Source organism: Pelodiscus sinensis, chromosome 4 (genome assembly GCF_049634645.1).
Source record: "Pelodiscus sinensis isolate JC-2024 chromosome 4, ASM4963464v1, whole genome shotgun sequence".
NCBI lineage: Eukaryota > Metazoa > Chordata > Testudines > Trionychidae > Pelodiscus > Pelodiscus sinensis.
In genome coordinates this window covers 91,955,425-91,969,054 of record NC_134714.1, presented here as the reverse complement: position 1 = coordinate 91,969,054, position 13,630 = coordinate 91,955,425, and the positions used below count along the sequence as shown (strand labels likewise).

Genomic DNA, 13,630 nt, shown 5'->3' with positions numbered 1-13,630 from the left:
ACACTGTACTAAAATGTGTATCTGGAACCTGGCACAGACCTGTATATTGATATTTTGAACTTATAAGACCCTTGGTTTGAAGCCAGCACCAAATGAACTTTAAAAAAAAGCAAAGTTACTGAAAGTCTAGGCATTTTCAAGACTGTTTTTACCAGAGACAGTGTTGCTGTCTTGTTAAATGTCTGCTTCACCATAAGGAAAACAGGAATGTCATTTGTCTCTCTCACACATGTAATAACAAAGCTTTAGTAATGTTCAATATTAACTTGGCCATAAAATGATAAGCTCTAGATGACCCTGATTCATAAAGCAGGCAAAAATCCTGATTGTTGACTTGCAGGACTGTTGGATCTAGCCCTTGCTTCTCATTTTTCTACTTGCCTGCTCAAACTGATCTTTACAAAAATCTATATAGAACAGCCAAATTTAAATCTTGGTGTCTATTAGCTAAAGAAATGACAATATGTATTACAGATTCCAGATTTTAATAGGCGTTTGTCTGATGAGTTTATTTTTTAAAATGCCTGCAGATTTGTGCAGAACAATGTAGGCTTCATGTGAATAATCACCAGCTCCTGTGATTTTTGCATGTAATTGGTGTAACCTTCCATCCTTAAATGTTGCTAGGCCTGCTCTTGCTTCCACTGAAATCAATGGCCAAACCTAAATGACTAATATGGGAGCCCCTAATGTTAAGCCTGTTTTCTTTTCTGGTCAAATTATGAGAAGACAGGTGATTTAAAAAAAAAAAAAAAAAAAGCCCCTAAGCGATTCAGGGGCTTAGGTCCCACTGAAAGTCAATAAGAGCTGGGTGTCTGGAAGCAATGCTCGTTCCCCACTGCCTCACCTCCTTCATCACTGTTTGGCTGCGGTTCCAACCTGGGACCCACAGTGTAATTCTCATCAGATGGCCTATTGTGCCATATGAAATGAATTTAGGAATGTCAGATAATTTCCTATTAAATCACCATCCACATCACAAACCCATTACACTTGGCACAGCCTCGGCCCGGCAGCGAAGAAACGATCCAAGCTTGACTGGGCTGTGCAGACTGAAAGAAAAGCCCCCCCCCCCGCCCCCCACACACACTCTTTCAAAGAAATGTCAGGCGTGCTCGGGAGGGAGGCTGCAACGCGTCTGCCCCAGACCCCGGCGAAGGACGCGCTCGGCCCCTCTGCACGCGGAGGCAGAGCAAGCCATGCTGCGGCGCTAGAGGATCGCCCCGCTGGAAGGGGAGCGCGGTAAAACCCACGCCAAGCGGGAGCGCCCCCAGAAAAGGCAAGGCCGGCCCGACCGCCGCTCCGTCAGAAAGCAGGCAAAGGGCTCGGGTTAGGGTTAGTGCTTGGGGGGGGGGGGGGGATGAAGAGCAGGATTAGCCTAATTCCAGGGGCACGGCTCGGCGGGGGAGGGGTGGCCCTTTCGCTTTCCAGCCGCCCGCCACACCCCTGCTCCTGCGCGGGGTGCTGTTTCCAAATGGGCCATGCGGGCCCAGCCTACCTGTCCCTTGTCTTGCAACCCGAGGGAAGGGGGTAGGGGCAGGCCGAAAAGAAGGGTCCCGACTGGGTCAGACTGTCAGTCAAGCACGAAGAGCCCCTTCCTGGGAGCGCATGTTGGGGCTCGCCACTTCCCCCCCCCAGCCCGACCCCACGCAAGGGCGCAGCTCCCCTCGGAGGAGTTAGCGTGGCGTTGCCCACTGCTGGGCCCGTGTTTTGCTCACTACACCGGCTTTGCCGTGTGTGCAGCCCAGCTTCCCGGCTCCCTGAGGCGCACACGCTGCAAACGCCATTCACGAGCCTTCGTGCTATTCGCGCGGGGAGGCTGCACCCTGCCAAGCTCCTGAGCTGGAAATAAGCATCATTCCCAAATCATGAACATTGCACCCCCCCCCCCCCCCGACACTTTGCCGCCGTGACACTTGCAAACTCCAGATCGTCAAAGGCGAGGAGGGTGGAGGCCGCTCCCCCAGCGTGTAGCACGAGCAAGGTTTTTACCTGGGCAGGAGCGCTTTGCAAACTTCCTAGCCCCGCTCTCCTCCTCCCTCGCCCTCCCTCTGCTGCGGCGCTTCCCCTGCCGTGTCCATTCATCTTCTGCCTTGCCAACTCGCTGGGAGGGTGAGATCTCTCGCAAGTTCGAGCTGAGAGGGAGAAAACCAAAGGTACCTCCGCTCTAAGGTGACAGACTGAAGGGAAAAACCTTATTCCCTGCTTAAATCCCCCCCCCCCCCTTTTTCTGTCCGCATTCAAATGCAGCCCTGCAACAAACGACCACCTCACAATTTCAAGATACCCGGGCTCTGGCTTCTGTAAATCCAGCCAGATGCCTGCCCTGCGCTCGCTACAGTAGCCGTTCGCAGCGCTCTCCCCCCTCGTTAGCCATTTGCGAGTGCAGCGTGCCTCACCCCGCACTCCCTAAGCTCGGGAGAAAGCTCACTCACTTTCTTCGTGCAGTGCCACAGAGCCTTCTGCTTCCTGCAGCCAGTCCGGTTCTCCCCGCCTGAGCTCACCAGCAGCAGCACTGCCACTCTTCATACTTCTGCTCGCTCCGCTTGGTGCTCTCTTTGGAAACCCTCTCCCGCCCCCCCTCTCCAGAAACAGATTTCCTACATTTCATCAGTCCACATGGACTGAACGGAAGTTAAATGCTTACTTTTTCTGGGGGACGGCAAGCGCAATTGACACTGAATTACCCTTGAAACTCTGCGAGATTGTATTACAACCCTTTGGCAGGGAACTTGAGGCTTGGGTCCAAAGTTCCTTTTATTATTATTATTCGCCTTCCAAAACTGATTCTGGGGGGAAAAATCCCATATTTTAAGTTTAAACTTTTTTTTTTCCTAAACATTGCTGGTTAGGATTTTTTTTTAGCACATACTAGCACCATTTTATAATATAACCCATTTGATTTTGTAGCCCAAAATTGCAGCTCTATTTCTTGTAGGCAATTTATCTTTGATAATGAGTTGTAATTGTCCTTTTCCCAACACCATGCTTCTTTTATAATGTATTTTATGAAATGTAAATAGATACAGTAATAACTCAATGTAATACTTTTAAAAGATCTACTAATTGGTGGGGTGTTTTGTTTGGAAAGCTGTTTAAATACCTCCCCTTTATTACACTTGGTGTATTTCAATGTTATGGTAAATGAAGGAGATAATGTTCCCCAACTGTTGTTTATTAGTCCATTTTTTTCTATGTGCAGAGAAGCCCTTTCATGAATTCAATAGAGGGAAACAGATGTTCAAACTTCTGCTGCTTCTTGTGAATGGATGTAGATTATTGTCTTGTTGAGTTTCCTAATGGCATCATGTTATCGCTTTCCATAAGAAACCCCCAGATGAACAGCACACAATTATTTTTCTTTCATAGTGCTACTTAATAGCTCTGCCCAATGCACATTATGAACCACTATACTGAAATGGACTTGACTGTCTTAACCAGTCAGAGGGAAGAGATGCATTTCATACTGACCCTTATTTGTCAGTGATGCAATTGTTTTTGCATTCTGATCAGCTGAGAAATCTGATTTGCATAATTAATGCGTGGTTATTTCTCAATATCACATGTAAGCAATTTACTCTACTCTGCTTATTAACCAACCAGCTAATTAGTACATGGAGGCTTCCTGTAAATTAATGTATCCCGACTGGCTGCTCCAAACCTCTTTGCTTTGATTGGTGATTACAAGTTCAGCTGGTTTTTATTTTTTTTCAATGAAATCACTGAGACTCCATGGAGAAGTACACAACTATGATGACCTTTATCCATAATATAAGTATCTGCACATCACTTGGCTCAGCATTTATGGTATAAAACTTGGGATGCTGAGGGAGTGAGAAGTCTTCTCTTTGGTTAGCCCAAAGTTCTGGTTAGGAAGATGAAAGGGATAGCTCTAAGACTGTGCATAGCCCTCTGAACTCCACTGGGTTAAGCTCAGGAAAAGAGTTTGCAGACTAACAGAACAAATACTTCATTAAAGTAAAAATCTGAAGACAAGTAAGGGGAAGCTGTAGACTTATGTGACTTTGAAAACAACCTTATAAAGGATAATGAGTGATATTTATATTCTATATCAATTCAGTCTTAAAAACAATCTTGAGCAGAGAAAGAACTTTCCAGTACCGCTATATTGCTAAATTACTTGCTATCATCTAATAGAAAACATTCAGTTTAGAAATCTCTAGTTAATTCTTCTGTAGTTCCATGCCTACATTATCCTGAAAGCACATGGCTTCCCATTATGTTCAGGAGAAATCCTACACTGCACTCAGATTCTAACCCTGCTCCAGATTTTGAACAATTAAAAAGTCAAATGTGCATGTGTGTAATGACTATAGGAAGGTTCCAAAAGGTCATGCAAAGGCTTCTTAGCCATAATGATATGTGGACACCTCCTTCATATGAAGAGCTTTACCAAACATTCCAAGATCTGCAACTGGTAGCAGTGGTGCTGAAACAAACACCAAAAACCTGGTTTCTGTGATCAGCACCCCCATTATAAAAATTGTTCCAGCACCCTGACTGATAGTAAAGGATAATTTGTTCTCCTTACTATGTTTAATCTTTTTATACTTTGATTGTTTTATTTGCTATTATTATTCAACATCACTTGGTAAAAAAAAAATCAAATTTCAGAAGGGGAATATGCAATATACCGTGCAAGTTAAAATCCACAACACCGGTACAATTTAGATTAAACCCTGTACAAAAAAGACTGGTTCAAACAGATTACCAAGCATGGATTTGAAATCAACACTATACATATGCTTTGGAACCATCAATAGTGAAACCACAGTTACAAGTATATTGAGATTGGCACTTAAAGGTTGGGACTAATGACTGTTTCCTACTTTAATAAGTGAATTTTGCTTCAGAATTGAACACAGTAACTCAAAGAATCACTGACTTTTCAGCTTGTTAACTTTTGCAGAGGAAACACAAAAATATTTTTGAAATTTTGTCCTGTTTTCTTCATATTTCCTTTGGTCCTTCTGTTGAACAGCAATAGTCCCACAAATCATTCAGCTTTATGAACTCATTCTGGTAACATCCAGACACAGACCATCACCAAAGGAACCTGGGGGATGAGTGGACAACAGGGAGAGGAGCAGGCATGGGAAGAAAGGGAGAGCAAGCAAAGTGAACAGGGCTTGAAGAGGCTTGAGGAGAAAAGAGGTTTGTGAGGAGATGCTACCGGAAGTTTTAGTCAATGCACACTGAGCTTCAATTATTTATATACTTTGTCAAAATTACTGCCACATTTAGGATATCATGTATCATACCTGGCCATTCTCGTAAGTTTAAGACTAGAAAGGGTGACATTACCTCTGAGTATGGCATTTGTGACTCCAGTTTTGATGTCCATATTTTGAAGAGGACATTGAAAAATTGGAAAAGATTCAGAGAAGAGTTATAAAAATGATTTTTTTGTATAGAAAATGTGCCTGATATGTGTCTAAAGTAGTTCCTGTTATTAAACTTAGCAAAAAAGATTTAAAAATTACTTGATCATGGTTTTTATCTACACAGGGAAAAGATATCTATATAACCTGAGGTTTTAAGGTTATGGCTGGAAGTCGGAGTCAGCAAAGTACAAACTGGAAATAAGATACAAATTTGAAATGGGGGACAATTATTTAGTTACTCAGGCCAGTGATAAGTTTTCCATCACTTGGAATCTTTAAATCAAAACTAGATTTTTCCTCTAAAATAAAAGCTTTATCTCAGAGATTATTTATGTTGATGCAGGGATTGTTAGGTGAAATTGTATGGCCTGTATCAGCAGTTCCCGCCAGGCTGTGGCAGCTGCCGGAGCTGAAGTTAGCTGTTCACAGCAGCTCTGGGGGTCGGAGCACACCCTTACCTCATGAACTGCCACACAGCAACCAGCTTCAAGTCTAGCAGCCCTTACGTGGTGGGCGGCTGCCACAGCTCAAGCCAGCTGTTCGCGGTGGTTCTCAGGGCCAGGGCTGTGGTACATATGGTGGACTGGTAACAATTTATTTCCATGTATATCAGTTATGCAAACAAAATGTAACCAGTCCACCAAAAGTTTGTGAATGGGTTTGCCAGTCTGCGGTATACAAAAGGTTGGGAATCACTGGCCTGTATTATGCAAAAAGTTCCATCTGGTCATATGGGAATTCAGCATCCATGCTATGGTGCCAGATGCCCCAGTTTTTATATCTTCATTAGATAGATTAGATGAATGAACAAATCTAGGGTAATATGTGTCATCTCCGTGTTTGGAAGCTTGAAGAAGAGAAATAAATGTTTTGAAAATGGGCAAACTTTCAAAAGAAGTCGGTTACACATTGAAAGTAACAACTGGATTCATTATTTTAACTGTCATCAAAATTGGGCATGCCAAAAGTTAACACTGTCTTTATACAATCATGGCACATGTTGATTTCATAAGCATTTATCAATAATGCACTAAAATGTACATTTTATGAATAACATCTACAAACAATTTTGACATTATGAGAAAATATGATTTACCTCTTATTGTGTAAACTTATTTTACCAGAAACATTTCCATAAGAACATCATTTATAATAACTGCTTCAAAAACTTTCACAAAGTTTTACTGCCATCTGTCACAATTGTAACGTCATTTCTATAGGACACAGTCTGAGCAAAAATACCAAATGACATTGTGTGGATAACTGCAAATCTAAATAATAGTAAATTGGTTCTTCTTTATCCTAAACTTGATGTATTAATTAAGGCATCACTACTCAAGGTGATGTTCTTATGTAACCTCCCCTATCACAAGAGATCTGCTGATCTGTATCTGGCTAAATGTACAATGTTCTGTCTAGGATGGTGAAAAATGGATGCTTGCCACTGCAATCTATGACATTAGTACTTCTAGAATAGTCTGAAAATAATCTATGGTACCATAGCTCTTACAATCATTCAACAATAAGAAAAACCTTATCTGCACAGATTAGTTCTCTGAAAACTTCCACACAGTGTGCAGCGGCGGTCAAAAAGGCAAATATGATGCTAGGAATTATTAAGAAAGGGATAGAAAAGAAGACCCAGAATATCTTACTGCCCCTGTATAAAACTATGGTACGCCCACATCTTGAATACTGTGTACAGATGTGGTCTCCTCACCTCAAAAAAGATATTTTGGCCTTGGAAAGGGTTCAGAAAAGGGCAACTAAATGATTAGGGGTTTGGAACAGGTCCCATATGAGGAGAGGTTAAAGCGACTGGGACTTTTCAGTTTAGAAAAGAGGAGACTAAGAGGGGATATGATAGAGGTATATAAAATCATGAGTGGTGTGGAGAGGGCCGATAAAGAAAAGTTATTTATTAGTTCCCATAATAGGAGAACTAGAGGACACCAAATGAAATTAATGGGTAGCAGGTTTAAAACTAATAAAAGAAAGTTCTTCTTCACACAGCGTGTAGTCAACCTGTGGAACTTCTTACTAGAGGAGGCTGTGAAGGCTAGGACTATAACAGAGTTTAAAGAGAAGCTAGATAATTTCATGGAGGTTAGGTCCATAAAAGGCTATAAGCCAGGGGATAAAATGGTGTTCTTGGCCTCTGTTTGTCAGAGGCTGGAGAGGGATGGCAGGAGACAAATCGCTTGATCATTGTCTTCGGTCCACCCTCTCTGGGACACCTGGTGCTGGCCACTGTCGGCAGACAGGATACTGGGCTAGATGGACCTTTGGTCTGACCCAGTACCGCTGTTCTTATGTTCTTATGTTATGTTCTTATTACTACTGTTGTTTTTTCTATGCTCACTAGTTTGCTCTGTGCTTCACAAAACATAAGCTACGTCTAGACTACAAGCTTCTTTCAGAGTAAGCTTTTCCAGAAGATTTCTTCCGGAAAAGCTTATTTCGAAAAAGAGTGTCCAGACACAAAAAGTGCAATGAAATAGCACACTGATTGGATGCTATCTAGCATTTAAGGCCACCCAGAAACAGTTCAGGCAGGGCATTAGGTCAGTAGTTGCTTGCAGGTCCTGATGCCTAAATCCATCTGAGACGCATGCTTAAAGGGACCCCCCTGGACAGCCTTTTCTCAGATTCCTCTGCTTGCTTATCTACCGCTCCAAGGGACAGCAAAGCATTTGCAGTGTGCGCTCTGGTTGTCCAGTTTTGGACACCACAGCACACTCCTTGACATGGAGCCTGAGCTGCCTCTGGGCACACAATGGCCATACACTTCTATGGTGCAGTTTCTGCAGCACTTTGTGCAAGCTGCCTTTATGGTCCTGCTGGAGTTTGACACCATCGAGATCCTTTGCCTGTGTGCGGGAGCAAGGCCCTCGCAACCACACCCCATGATGGAGAGACGCTTTTGGGGGCTGGACACCTGGTGATGTGGCGGGATGACCAGCAGTGGCTCCACAACTTCCGAATGAGGAAGGCCACCTTCTTGGAGCTGTGTACCTGGCTCACCCCTGCCCTCCAAAGACAGGACACCCAGATGTGACCCGTCGAGCCCCTGGAGAAGCGGATCACCATTGCTATCTGGAAGCTCACCAATCCAGACAGTTACTGGTCTGTGGGAAACCAGTTCAGCATGGGAAAGTCCACCAGTGGGGCCCTCCTTCCTCATGGAGGTAAAGCACTGTCAGGCTGCAGACCGTGGAGCGGGAGTGGGGGGATACTGGAAAGGGGGACCCTAAGGAAAGGGGGGTTGAGGGTTTAGGCATGGCCGGGGGGGAAGCCTTGCCCCTGGGGGGGTCTGCAGTACCACCCTCACACAGCCCTGTGGGAGGGGACGGCCTCCTAGGGTGTTTGGGGGGGACCTCCCAAGGATTCAGGCACTCCCTCTGATTCTCTGTTTTGTGGGTATCTTTGTCTCCTTCAGCAGGTAGTGAGGACCATCAACTCCATCCTGCTGTGCAGGGTCATGCGACTGGGAGACCTGGATCCCATTGTGGCTGGATTTGCTCCCCTAGCCTTCCCCAACTGCAGGGGAGCCATAGATGGAACCCACATCCCTATCCAGGCCCCAGAACATTGAGCTGCCCAGTACATTAACCACAAGGGCTATTTTTCAATCGTTCTTCAGGCCCCGGTCAACCACCGCGGACAGTTTTCAGACATTTTTGTCGGGTGGTCAGGGAGGGTGCATGACTCCCGCCTTTTCAGAAATTCCAGCCTCTACCAGAAGCTGGAGGCTGGCAAATTCTTCCCCCGGTGCAACATCATGGTCGGGGACATTGAGATGCCACTGTGCATCGTGGGGGACGTGGCCTACCCCCTCATGCTGTGGCTTATGAAGCTATACACCAGCCACCAGGACCCGAGCAGGGACAGTTTCAATGCCTGCCAGGGCAGGGCCCACATCCAGGCCGAATGTGCCTTTGGACACTTGAAGGCATGGTTCAGGTGCCTCCTGACCTGCCTGGATGTCAGGGAGCACAATATCCCCCAGGTGATCTCGGCCTGTTGTGTTCACCACAACATTGTGGAAAGCAAGGGCTGAGGCCTTCCTTCCAGGATGGGGGGGCAGAGGCCGTCCGGGAGGGAAGGGCCTCCGAGCAGTCGCACACAGCTGCCATCCACCAGGCTCATCAAGTGGCGGAGGAGGCCCTGAGGGACAGTTTCTCTTAAGGACCCCAGTAACTCTCCCCAGGGCCTCCCCACTAGGGGCCTGTGCCTTGCCCCTCTACACCTTACCCACCACAACCCCTCACTTCCCTCCATCCCTGTACACTCAATAAATTCAACAGTTTGTGTTCAATCAAAATCTTTGTATTTTCTTTTTATAATAAAAGAAACTGGGGAAGAGGGGGTCTGAGAACCTGGATAAGGGGAGAGAGGAGGGAGACTCACAGCCGGGGCTGGGAGTGGCATGTGTTGCAGCTGGAAGTTCTGCCTCGGGTCCGGGAACCTCAGCGACCTCAGGATGGCGGGGGCCAGGGACAACAGTGGGATAGGCAGGAGGGGAGGCTGGAGCGAGATCAGGCATGGGGGGGGGAGGGACAGGAGCAGGGACAGGAGCCCGGTATGCCTTCATCTCCTGGATGGTGGCACACATGTTGCGGCCCCTGCACCAGCTCAGTCTACATTTGGGTCTGCCATTAGGAGTCATCCTGAACCTTCTGGGCCAGGGTCTGCTGCATGTCCCGGAGGACAACCACTTGCTCCCTTGTGACCTCATCCTGGACCCTCTGGTGCCTGTGGCTCCTCCGGAGTCAGGCGGCTGGCTCGCCTACTGCTAATTGCCCCTCAGCAATGGCTGCTCCGGCTGTGGAGAATAAAGAGGGAGAGGTGGTCAGTCATCCACGCAGACACTGTCCCTGAGGCCTTGCCCTCCTACGTGAGCTGCGAGCAACAGTCCTCGGGGCACAGGAAAGTGATGTCCCAGGAGCAAGGCCATGTGTGACCTGGACAGCAGGCCCTGCCTTACAGGGGTCCCGAGGTGCCTAGAGGACCATATTTCCTCCACACACACCCTACCATCCCACAGACAAGCAGGCAAAGGAAGTGTCTGGCCACACTGGGATCATATGGATGGGAGAGGAGCTTGGAGCAGCGTAGGCTTCTATCAGGGCTGCACACACACCTGCACCTGGCAGCACTGTCCCCGGGAGCAGGTGGTGCCTCAAGGGGGCAGGCATGGCCGTATGCGGCTCTCCTCAGTCTGTGTGTAGGCGTGTGAGCGCCCTTGTCCCCGGACTGCTTCCAGCAGTGGCTGGTGATGGACCCCGGGGGTCAGATGTGTGTGGGGCCTCCCCAGAGCCTGTGAGCAGGAGCCTGGGGGTGCTCCAGGGCTGCCTCCACGTGTGTGGACTGCAGTGCAAGGGCCAGACCAAGAAGAACCCCAGCCCCCCGCACCCCAGCGCCTGCCTCCCCAGCCCTCTGTATGTGAAAAACGAAGATTACTCACCTGATGATCCATCCCCTGGGAGGATGCCTGGGAGTACCTGGGGTACTGGCTCCAGGCTGAGGGTGCAGGTGCTGGCTGTCTCTTCCTCCTCCTCCAGCTCAGCGTCCTCCTCCACCTTATCCTCTGGGGTGACCGAGTGTGTGATGACAGGCATCTCCAGCCGAGTCCACAATCGGGGTGGGGAAGAGGCTGCCCTGGCTCCCAGGATGAGGTGGAGTTCATTAAAGTAGGGGCAGGAGTGTTGTTCTGCCTGGGAGCAAGAGCTGCGCTCCCTGGACCTGGTGTAGCCTTTCTGCAGCTCCTTGACCTTGCTGCACACTTGCTCAAGGCTCCTGGGGTTGTGGCCCCTCATGGCCAGGGCCTTGCTCATCCAGCCGTAGATGTCTGTATTGCGCCGTCTGGGGCGGAGATCCTGGAGGGTCTCCTCTTCACCCAATACCTCCAGGAGGGCCAGGATCTCCACCCCAGACCATGATGACACATGCCTTTTGGTGCCCCTGGCAGGCTCCTGGGATCCCTGGGCATGCTCCCTGGGAAAGCCAGTCGGCTCTTAGGAGGCTCGAGGCTGGGCCATGGGCCATGCCAAGGAATGTGGCAGAGTGAGCCGCACAATGAGGTGCAGCTCCCAGTGCCAGCTTCCTGCCACAAGCCTTGGCCTGGGTGCATACGACTTTAAGAGCTGGCAGGAGACAGGAACTATAGAGTTGTGATGAATGTGGACAGCAGGGCACCTGTGATATTTCCTGGGGGCCTCTTTTTTCAACAGAACTCCCTCTTCCATGTCCACACACGCCTTTTTCCAAAAAAACTTTTTTGGAAAAGGCATTCTTCCTTGTAGAAAGAGGTTTAACACCTTTGGAAAAAACCCTTAGTTCTTTTGACTTTTTGTCAAAAGAACGCAATTGCAGTGCAGATGCAAGTATTGTTTTTCTGGAGTAACTCATGTTATGACACGGACAGTTCCTGCTTTTAAGATTTTATAATCTAAAGGTCAGATCTTTAATCTTTAAAATCTTTAATCTTGTTCACACCAGCAACTTACTCTATCAGCATCCTCAATAAACTCAATGGGGCTACTTATTACAGTGAAGTACAACTCAACATAACTAAAGGTGTCAGAATCTGCCCACTATGGACACAGAAAGCAACCAGAGAGGTAACAGGGGGACAAGAGTTCAACAGCAATGTTATAGAGTTGCTTAGAGGGTAATATGACTTTTTAGTCTGGTTGCTTACAAGGTAATATGATGTGTTTTTAAGGTGTGATTGATTTGTCTTTTTTATTTTATTATATTTTGAAAGTATTCATTTATTATAGAATATAATTTTTTTTATCCTGTATTGTAGGAGGGCAGGATAAAAGAGCACTCACCTGATGATCCGTCCCCTTGGAGGATGCCTGGGAGAGCACCCTTACATGGCCTCTGAGCACCCGTACATGGCCAGGGATTCCTTTGGAGGCACCCTGCTCCTCCTAGTTCCCTCTTCAGGCAGCACACCATACAATCTCTACAGTGTTTCACAGCACCTCCACCTAGGTCTAGTTTAGTAAGACTCAAAGGGTGTGTCTAGACTACTGAGTTTTGTCTGCAGACCAGAGAGACGCGGAGCAAAGTGGCGGAGGACCCGGGGCCGGACCCGCGTCTGCTTCCAGATCAGCTTCCAGATCTGCAGACCAGGGAGATGCTGAGCAAAGCCGCGGAGGACCCGGCCGGACCCGCGGCGCTTCGAGCTGATCTGGAAGCGGCCGCGGGTCCGGCCCCGGGTCCTCCGCCGCTTTGCTCCCTGTCTCCCTGGTCTGCTGGCTCCCCCAGCAGACCAGGGAGACGGGGAGCAGCTTTTCTCACCCCGGAGGAGACGGGCGGCGGGACCAGGCATCCCGCCGCTCCAGTCCTCCGGGGCGAGAAAATCCCCGTTCGTAACTGCGGATCTGACATAAGTCGGATCCGCGTAACTCGGGGACTGCTTGTACAGTATGTACAATTAAAAGGGCTAAGAACACTTTATATACAGTATATAATGTATAAAGTATATATATAGAACCAGCTTATAGTACCTCCTGATAATCCGGCACCACCTAGGTCCCATAGGTTTTGGATTATCGGAAGTCTACTGTACTGATTAAAGCCATCACATTACTAATTACTGTTATTATATTCATACTTAGCATAATATTATTTTGGTACATTGATTCAGATGTTATTATTTAATCTTAGAAATTGTTATTCTGGTTAAATATATTTCAGCACCCTCTGTAGGATCTTTCTTTCTAGTGCTCTTCATATATTCCCTGGCTGGTTCTTGTGACAATGCATCATTCTGATGTCCATATGTGGGGTTTGTTATGTTCAGCAGGTTTCTTGTTTGGTAAGAATGCACAACATCTTTGCCAAATGCTCACTTTTGGTTTTCTTCTAGTGAGTGGCTTGTCCTGTCTCTGTTTATACTACAGCCTGTGCCTTAGGCATGTTTTCCTAATTAGAGCTGGCTCAGGCTCTCTTGCTTTCCCAGGGCTTGTCATAGGCTGAATTACAAACAGTGGTAAGACTAGTTACCCAATAGACTTCATTAATGACACATGTTGCTGAAGTACATTCAGAGACTATGAAAAGCTCAAATTTCAGACCAACCTTAAAACCAGACACTCAAAACCAACAATAAGAAGAGAAAGCCAGAGATAATAAGCCAGAGTTTTACCCTTTCTGAATATTGTGGGCACGTTTGAAAATAACACAGGGAAACCCTTTAATTTAGTATA

The 13,630-nt window shown here is 47.1% G+C and overlaps 1 protein-coding gene and 1 long non-coding RNA gene across 7 annotated transcripts in view; one reads left to right on the top strand and one right to left on the bottom strand.

Annotated features, from left to right (window-relative positions):
• GAS2 (growth arrest specific 2) overlaps positions 1 to 13,630 on the bottom strand; it is a 167,217-nt gene that overhangs the window by 139,270 nt on the left and 14,317 nt on the right. Inside the window, exon 1 of one of the 5 annotated variants that reach the window (XM_006111496.4) lies at positions 2,400 to 2,662. The exons of 1 other annotated variant lie outside the window; for it this stretch is intronic. The gene's annotated coding sequence lies outside the window, so the exon portion shown is untranslated. Of the gene's footprint in view, positions 1 to 1,992; positions 2,113 to 2,399; positions 2,663 to 13,630 lie in introns of those variants that run through there. 3 more of the 5 variants (XM_075927752.1, XM_006111495.4, XM_075927753.1) reach the window with 3 other exon arrangements.
• LOC142829178 (uncharacterized) lies at positions 2,028 to 13,113 on the top strand. 2 transcript variants are annotated; one of them, XR_012903566.1, is made up of 3 exons: positions 2,028 to 2,156; positions 5,003 to 5,175; positions 12,220 to 13,113. It is a non-coding gene; the product is annotated as an uncharacterized LOC142829178 (long non-coding RNA). The 2 variants fall into 2 exon arrangements; XR_012903567.1 differs by having other exon boundaries at positions 2,061 to 2,172.